The sequence below is a fragment of the Lactuca virosa genome, chromosome 7 (assembly GCF_052849685.1).
Source record: "Lactuca virosa cultivar CGN04683 chromosome 7, Lactuca_virosa_CGN04683_v6, whole genome shotgun sequence".
In the NCBI taxonomy this organism is placed as follows: domain Eukaryota; kingdom Viridiplantae; phylum Streptophyta; class Magnoliopsida; order Asterales; family Asteraceae; genus Lactuca; species Lactuca virosa.
In genome coordinates, this window is record NC_136432.1 from 15,973,824 (window position 1) to 15,983,788 (window position 9,965).

A 9,965-nucleotide genomic window follows, 5' to 3' on the forward strand; every position below is an offset into this window, starting at 1 on the left:
ATATATATATATATATATATATATATATATATATATATATATATATATATATATATATTCAACCCTTATACTATTATAAAATTCAACCCTTATATATATATATATATATATATATATATATATATATATATATATATATAAGACAAGTCAGTCTTACCGTTAGTAGGCCTCATTCACGAAGTCGGTCTATAAGGGGGGGGGGGGTATAAGGTTACTGCCTATAAAATAGTGGTTTAATGGGTGTCCACTCTCAACCACCGCTTCCTTGACTGGTTGAGGGTTGTTAGTCGAACAGGTAGGATAGGACACTAATTCTCATTAATAAGTATAATGAAAATTATTAAAGTAACTAAACTTTTATAAATTCCCAATCTTAGTTACTTTAGGAAAAATGTGAAAATGATGCTATTCCATGAAATTGCACTTTGCTTGGAAAGATAACCAAGTCACCCTTCACTGGAACTTGTGCAAGAGGTGAGGGTCTGTTGGATCTCATACACACAGATGTGTGTGGACCCTTTAGAACCGCCACAAGGGATGCTAACTGCTTCTATGTGACTTTTACTGACGATTACAGTAGATATAGCTATATCTACTTAATCAAGCATAAGTCACAAACCTTTGAAAAGTTCAAAGAGTTTAAGCAAGAAGTGGAGAATCAATTGGGCAGGAGATAAAGATGTTTCGATCCGATCGAGGAGGAGAGTATCTTAGTATCGAGTTCCACAACTATCTTAAGGAATGTGGAATTGTTTCACAATTGACGCCGCCTAGGACACCACAACTTAATGGTGTAGCTGAGAGGCGTAATCGAACCTTGTTGGACATGGTTCGTTCTATGATGAGTCGAGCTTCGTTACCTATCTCATTCTGGGGGTATGCCTTAGAGACTGCCGCCCATATCCTTAATCTAGACCCAACTAAAAAGGTTTCCAAAACACCTCACAGGATGTGGACAGGGAAGGTTCCCTCGTTAGCACACATCAAAGTTTGGGGTTGCGAGGCTTTTGTGAGAAAAGAAACTCACGAAAAACTCGAACCTTGTAGTGAGCGATGTATTTTCATCGGCTACCCACAAAAATTCTATGGATATCTCTTCTATAGACTGTTGTCTTCATTGCGAGGAGAGTAGTCTTTCGATAGAGAGAGCTCATATGCCAGAAGGACAGTGGGAGGAAAATTGACCTTGAAGAGCTTCAAGAGTTAAGTGATGAAGGAACCTCAAACACTACCACTCAACCTGAGGAGGAAACTCCAGTTGAACCAATTAACGAGTCCTTACCTATGAGGCGTTCCAGTAGAGTTAGATAGACACCTGAGTTTTATGGTTTACATATTACTTCTGAGGGTGATACATTTATCAGTGATAGTACACTAGTAAATTTGGATGAACCTAACAACTACAAGGAAGCCATGGCAGGCCCGAGTCTGCTAAATGGAAAGAGGCAATGGACAGCGAGATTCAGTCTATGTATGACAATCAAGTTTGGAACTTGGTTGACAATGTACCAGGCCGTAAGACAGCCGGGTGCAAATGGATCTTCAAGAAGAAGACCGACATGGATGGGAAAGTACACACTTATAAGGCGTGATTGGTTGCAAAGGGGTTTACTCAAACTCCTGGAGTTTACTATAATGAGACCTTCTCACCAGTGGCTAAGATTAAATATATAAGGGTTATGATAGCCATAGCTGCATTTCATGATTATGAAATATGGAAAATGGATGTTAAAACTGCTTTCCTTAATGGGAAGTTGGCTGAGGATGTTTACATGAATCAGCCAGAGGGTTTTGTCAATGAAAAGTACCCTAACAGAGTGTGTAAGCTTGAGAAATCCATTTATGGATTAAACAAGCATCTCGCAGATTGAATCTTTGTTTCGATGAGAAAGTCAAAGAGTTTGGCTTTTCGAGAAGTGGGGATGAGTCCTGCGTATATGTCAAAGCTAGTGGAAGTATAGTTAGCTTTCTCGTGTTGTATGTGGATGACATACTGCTCATAGGAAACGACATTCCAATCTTGCAGGAGGTTAAGTCCTGGCTTGGGAAGTGTTTCGCCATGAAGGACCTCGGAGAAGCTGCTTACATTCTAGGGATAAGGATATTGAGAAATAGGAGTAAAAAACTAATAGGACTTAGTCAAAGTACCTATTTGGACAAGATGTTGAAACGTTTCAACATTCAAGATTCCAAGAGAGGAGAATTACCTATCCAAAGCAATGACAGACTGAGTAAGACTCAAAGTCCGAGTACTGATGCTGAAATAGTAGAAATGAGTTGAATACCATATGCTTCTGCTGTTGGCTCGATCATGTATGCTATGACCTGTACTCGCCCTGATGTAGCCTTTGCATTGAGCATGGTTAGCAGATATCAAGGGAATCCTGGTAAAGCTCACTGGACTGCGGTAAAGAGCATTCTTAAGTACTTGCGAAGGACTAAGGACTGGATCCTTACCCTTGGTGGGAGTGATGACTTAAGAGTGGTAGGGTAGTGATGCCAGCTTTCAGACCGACAGAGATAATTTCCGCTCTCAGTCGGGGTGGATATTTACCCTAAATGGAGGAGCAATAACTTGGAAAAGTTTCAAACAGGAGACTGTAGCTGATTCAACGTGCGAATCAGAGTATATAGCAGCGAGTGAAGCATCGAAGGAGGCGATATGGCTGAAGAACTTCATCGGAGACCTTGGAGTTGTACCAGCTATAAAGGAGCCCATGGAGATTTTCTGTGATAGCAATAGTGCAGTTGCCTTATCTAAGGAACCAAGAGATCAGAGTAGATCAAGACACATCAACATAAAATGTCACTTCATAAGACATCAAGTAGAAGAGGGACTCCTCGTGGTTAAGATGGTATCGTCAGAAGAAAATCCAGCAGATCCCCATACAAAGGGACTGAGTAGGGTTAAGCACTTGCGACATGCTAGTAGTGTCGGGCTGAAGGACGATATTAGTTTTAGTAATTAGATAGAATTTTAGAAACTTGTAATAGTCAAAATGTAATTGACATTTGATGATTGAATAAAAGGTGTTTTTATTTATAAGCAGTGTTACTGTCTTGTGTCAATTTTTTACTATTGTTTCATTTTTGCATGTTTTGACTTCCAGAATAATAAGATTATTCAAACTATCCACAGTCGATCATACTTTGGAAGTAGGTCATGAAAGAAGACTGTCATGAATGGGTTTTTGAGTATTGGACTAAACCCACGCTAACATATCACTTCATGGAATTTATCACGGGTGATTGTGAGACGATAATATTGTATAATCTTCAAACCAAGATATATGAGTTGGCGATTATTTGTTGATTGCACATTAATAGTGCGAAACCGCATCAGTACCTCGGTGTTATAAAACGTGCTATTATGTATGATTCAATGAATAGTTAGTACAAGTATATAAGTCGAAGTTTATCTGTTCCTTTTATCCTATGAGGATTAAAAACGATATCTTGGGCCCCTCGATGATTTTGTTTTGACCTATGTGTCTGGCCCGGTCAGAACTAAATTGATGTGTTCAATTATGTTCTATGTCAGACAAATCAGAAATCGGGAAACAAAATGTTGGACAATGAGTATGACTTTAATTCCATGTCTTTGTCGACACGATATCTTGTAGAACAGAGGATTATATGATCGATTATCTAATGGAAGCGTCAGAGTTCGACAGCGGCTTTTTTGAGAGCTACGATTGCTAATCGGATTTTAAGTTACATTGGCAGTTACAGTTATTAGACTTATCCAAGTGGGAGACTGTTGGAAAAGGTGTCTAAGCCCATAACTATAATTGGTATGTACTTGGCCCCATAGTAGCATGGTCCATTTGGGTTGCATTCATCAAATCAATATGCTAGGAAGGATATTTGAGTAAGGTTAATTATGATTTATTAATATATTATACGTAAAATATATTAATTGAGGAATCATATTATTTAATTAATATTGATCAACAATTAATTTAAGAATTAATTTAGTGATCAAAAGAGACTAATTAAAATAATACATATGAGTTGGGCTAAAGATCCATGGTTTGATTTGTGATGGGCTTATGGGTTAATCCATGAAGTATTTATTCAAATCAAATGGATGGATCACGGGCTAAGGTGTATGGATTAGGGTTACACATGACCCTTGATATTCTACACATATGTATGTATCTCTAAGTCCAAAATCACCACCACTTATGTTTTAAGAGTGAGAACCGATTTTAGAGTCTCCATAACCTCTCCATATCCATCCTAATTATTCTTGGTGTTTTGTGATTCCATTTGAGGCATCACACTTGGGGTGCTAAGCTTTCTTGAGGCTAAGTTATTCAAGCTACTACACAAGGTAATATTCTAACTAGTTTTTATGATTCAAATATCACCTTGCATGCTAGTTTAGGCTTCATGCTTTGGAAAATGTTTATTTCATGTATAATTAGAGAAAACTTAGATCCAAAGAATTAGGGTTGTATGTGCACCATAAGATTGTTAGAGTACATAAAACCCAACAGCTGCTCCTTTGGAAACCTTGGACCCCCGACTTGTCGTCGAACCAGCTTCTAATTCGATCTTATACATATATGCACTCCGCACCAACCCATACATATATTAGAGTACAAATTATGAAGCCCCTTAGCTCATATGTTAGTTCCAATTACATAAAATGACATGGTGACACTAAAATCACCAACACATTTCACCCATACTAGTTTGTGATCCATTTAACTTCATTTTCAATTTCACACTCTCTATATCTGATGGATTAATTCTACTAACCTGATGATATCTTTTGAAACGTTCGTCCAAACTATGCCCATCAAATGATCCAAATTCATATTGATAGGAACCTTTTAAGAAGTACAGAATATTACATAGAGCAAAGAAAATTGATGCAATAATGTTTGAACCGTTTTTTAATTTATGTAACAAAATGGTGTTTTAGATGAAATAGTCCACCACTTTTCTTTCTAGGACAAACAAAGAGGGCAAGAGGAAATAAACTTGATATGAACTAACTTATTTGTATATTCGTGTATGAAGCCACTATTTAGCATAAAGAATGTACCCCCAATTATAAATACATATAGAATCATGAAGGATACAATACTTTAATAGGTGGGATTGTTAGAGCGTAGAAGAGAACTAGATATGCAAACGGTAGTAAACAAAAAATAGGTCGGAAGTAAGTGCATATTGTAGAAGACGAGGAGTCGAGACATTTGTTGCCTCGATAATCACTTAAAGAATCGTGACCTATCGTTCTATCTTATCGACCAAATATCTCAATTGAATTACAATGCCTATCTATTCTAGGGTAAGTAGGTAACTTGCCTCCATTACTTTGTTTTTCCTAATTTACATTACTGTGTTTTTCCCAATTTAAATCAAAATTGATATCGCCTCTATATATAATTTTGTACTTGTCCCTCAAAATTTTTATTTCACTTTCTCCTTTCTCTAATTCAATAATCAATAGGCAAATTTTTGTGAAGGATTTCTATTTCTACGACAAACCTTTGTGAAGAAAACGACTTATAAATTATCAGTTTCTCCACAATCTCTCTCTGATGTCATTTTGACTTCCTTAGGTTAAAATTAGATTGTTTTATGTTTTTGCTAATTTCTTAAATCATTATGTAATTTCGAATTTTTAACTGTGAATTGTCATGAAAATCCCAAAACCACAATGTTGCAATGTTACAACCCGAAACTTTTTCCGTTATCTTTACCTGATTTCCGTTAATAAAATCTGGGTTTTATTAAATTCCGTCAAATTTCTTGGTTTGGGAAAGACGTTACGTTTTAAATCAACAATATGTACTTTATACAAGTCGGAATAAACCGGAAATCAAGCGAAAAACTCGAAACTTCACTCGAAAACACCAAGTTCACGGCCAGGACGAGTTTACGGCCGTAAATTCGTGTACGACCGTGAACCCGTTTACGGCTGGTGCCAGGTGGACCCCACCCACCGACCACAAAACCCCTATAAATATGAGACCCCCACCCTCATTTGAACACTGTTGGCCGAAAACTCTCTCTTTCTCTCTCTAAAACTCTTGACCGTAAACACTCAAAAACACCTTCAATCTTCGGGAAAACATCGAGAAACACCATTTGGAGTCATTTCGGGACGTCTGGAGCACGTTTGTCTTCGAAATCAACACCTTTGTTCTTGAGCTTATGGCCCATCTTCAAAGGTCGTAAACCCTGTTCTTGAGTTTACGACCGAAAACTCATTAGATCTTCAAAGGCCGTAAACCCCACTTCACGGCCGTAAACTCTGTTCACGGTCGTAAACTGACTGTCAACCGTAAACCTTTATTCACGTCCGTACACGTCTCTTGAGCAGTGAAAAACTCGTTTCCCGATTCGATCAAGTACCGGTAACATCCCTTAACCGAGCACAAGTGTCCTTCTAACACTTTATCTAACGAAATCGCTAATTTACATACTTATATGTATTTATTTGATATTAGGATTCCGTTAAGTGCCACGTTCAACAACTCGAGGATCTTCATTTCAGTTGACGTTTTCACACTACAACAGTGAGTTCATACCCCTACACTTTTACTGGTTTTATAACGTTTTCAGGGGGGAATACAAGCTAAACCATAAATGCTTTTGTAAATAAATACAAAGAGCTTATAACAAGTATAAAACTCATGCAATTCTCATACTTTAACCCTTTTGTACCATGTTGAGCATAAGGGACGTTTTCACTAAAAATTGCATAGTTTTCCGAACTCGCTATTCACTACGCTTTACATGCAAACTATAATCGGTATAGTTTGGGATTTTCGAAACGTAACAAGTACATAAACTTTCACTACTAAACATATACACTATGACAGATTTAGTTTATGGTTTACACCACTACATGAACATGACATTCATAACTATAATTGTCACTACATACGGTATACATACAGATTTCACTACGGTATAACGCTACAAAACCACATGTAAACTAGATTGTATGATACTGTCAGGCACTACTTCAACACTGTACCCTTAGGTGTACATGGATAAATCCTATCACAGTATAACCAGAGTCTCCTGGAGGGAGAGCGTGAGATTTGTGAATAGATCTATTCGGGACTGACAATCCCACACCCGAACTGCTAGCTACAGTTAGGCAGGCATGTCTGGGGTGACAAATGTCATTTAACTCAATGCCTGAAGAACGTTGGAAAGGTCTCTAGTCATATCAAGTATGGTTATACGACTCACAATATGTATAAATCACCTTTAGTTTGCAAGTTGGCACTCTTCAACAGTTTTATTTATACTAAATATAACTAATACACATTACAACTGGAGAATTTCCAGGGTTTTCAAATAGAACCGATCATACAATGGTTTTACGTACGAAATATTTATACATCATGATTAGCATTAGCTAATCACATGAAGTATTATTTTCGCATATCACTACAGTTTTCAGTAACGAACATTCATGGTTTTATACAGAATTGAAAACACTACATCTTCACTAAAGAAAATATCAGATTTTCTTGGAAACATACAGTTATTCATGGTTTTATACAGAATTGAAAACACTACATCTTCACTAAAGAAAATATCGGATTTTCTTGAAACTATACGAATACCTTTACAAGCTCATCAACAAGTTTTCACTACAAAATACCACTTATGAACTCACCAGCTTTATGCTGATATTTTTCAAACTGCTTGTATTCTCAGGAAATCAGTAGACAGGTACCTGCTGGATTTTTGAGGAGCTGGAGAAATAAGAGTTTTATGTTTATATTTTACAAACTATTTGATGTAATTCAAACAAGTTTCAGACAAAGTTTCAAACCGCTGTAATCATTTTCATTTAAGTATTCACTGTAATGGTTGTGTTGCTATGATTGCTATTATTCATTGGTTGTGATGCTACACATGACGTCCTCCACCCCAGAACGTTTCCACCATTCCGGTTTTGGGGTGTGACAGATTGGTATCAGAGCCCTTGTTTATAGCGAACTAGTATACCGAACCTTACGTGGTATACAACTATATTCACTAAGGGGCCTAAGTGCTCTACACTAAAAGTATACTTTAAAAAATATAAGTATTTTTATAAAAAGTATACGAGCATGCATGCATAACCGAATTCGTGTCATTAGTAGAACAAAACAAAAAGTATTTGGATGTTGGGGCACTGCGGTTAAACCTGGGCAGTTATGTAATCATGTTTAGGGTGAATATAGCCTGATCAACTATATTCAGTCAAGGCATGACCAACATGTGCTTAGGAATGACGGTGGTGTTACAGCAGGCCTAAAACTTACCAAAAACGTTCATAATAAAATACTATATGAGTATTTTGCTAGAGCCAAATTCAGTGAGGAGATTCATTCCTAGTGTTGCTACCTATTCGTTTCTCAGCGATAACTTACTTGCATTAGTAACCTTTCACTGCTTGTCGCTTGGTAGAACACTTTATTATCAGGATAAGATATATCTTGTTTCATATATATTGAGGACTTACCATCCTCTTCTTCTTGGTTGTTTCTAGAACAAGATGCCTCCCCGCCGAAGATCCGACAGGAGAAACGACGACACTCCGCCACCACCACCACCCCCTCAGTTCGACCCCGTCATGTTTCAGGCAGCAGTTACCGCCGCTGTGACTGCAGCAATGGCACAAGTAAACGCTGGAGGGATTGGATGTGGAACCGACCCTCAAAGACAAGACGGAAGTCGGGGACAACAAAAGGAGTGTTCCTACAAGGACTTCATGACTGCAAAGCCCAAGTCCTTCGACGGAAATGGAGGTGTCATCGCTCTGACTCAATGGTTCGAGAAGATCGAATCCATCTTCGAAATTTGCACTTGTTCTGAAGCCAACAAGGTGAAGTTTGCCGCCTGCACCTTCACCGACCGAGCCTTGACCTGGTGGAATGGTCAAGTCAAATCCCTAACTCTGCCAGTGGCTAATGCCATGGGTTGGGAACGACTGAAGGAACTCATGCTTGCTGAGTACTGCCCGAGGGGCGAGGTGCAAAAGTTGGAGCACGAACTCTAGAACTTGAAGATGAAGGGATCTGACATCGCTGCCTACACTGCTAGATTTTGTGATCTGGCTCTCCTTTGTCCGGGAATGGTCACCCCGGAAAGCAAAAAGATCGAGAGGTACATCTGGGGGCTGACGGCCCCAACCAAAGGGAACGTCTTGGCTGCTAGACCGACTACATTTGATAGCGCCAAGTGCCTGGCGTGGACTCTGATCGATCATCTAGTCGATCTAGATGAGGTGCAGCCGTCTCTGAGCCACAAAAGGAAAGTGGTGGGAAGAAGAAGAAATCTTGGAACAAGCGGAAGAGCCAGTCTTCGCAGGAACCTTCCAAGAAACAACAAACAGTGGCAGTTCATGCTGCTACTACTCCTGCTGCTGCTCCAGCTGTCGTTCCAACTACCCAAGCTCCTACCGGTGTTTATGCAGGGAAGCTACTCCTGTGCAAAAAGTGTAATTTCCATCATCACGGACCCTGCCGTGAGTTGAGTTGCAACAGCTGTGGAAGGAAAGGACACACATATCGATACTGCAAGGTGCCAACCCAACCAACCAACCAGGCTCCGGGAGCGGGTGTTGGTCAAGCTTGTTATGGATGTGGAGAGGCTGGGCACTTCAGGAGAAACTGCCCCAAGGCAATAACTGGTGGCAATACAGGAAGAGTTCTGGTGATGGGCCAGGAGGAAGCGGTCGCTGATCCTACTGTTGTTACGGGTACGTTCCTCCTTGACAACTCTTATGCATGCATTCTTTTCGATTCTGGTGCGGAGAGAAGTTTTGTTAGTCATGCATTCAAACATCTACTCAAATGTAAATCCCAACCCTTAACCGAAACATTTACCGTTGAGATGGCTAACGGAAAGAAAGAGAGCACCAACGACATATTCATAGGCTGTAACCTTACTCTGAACAATTATTCCTTTCCCATCAACCTTATGCATGTATCCAT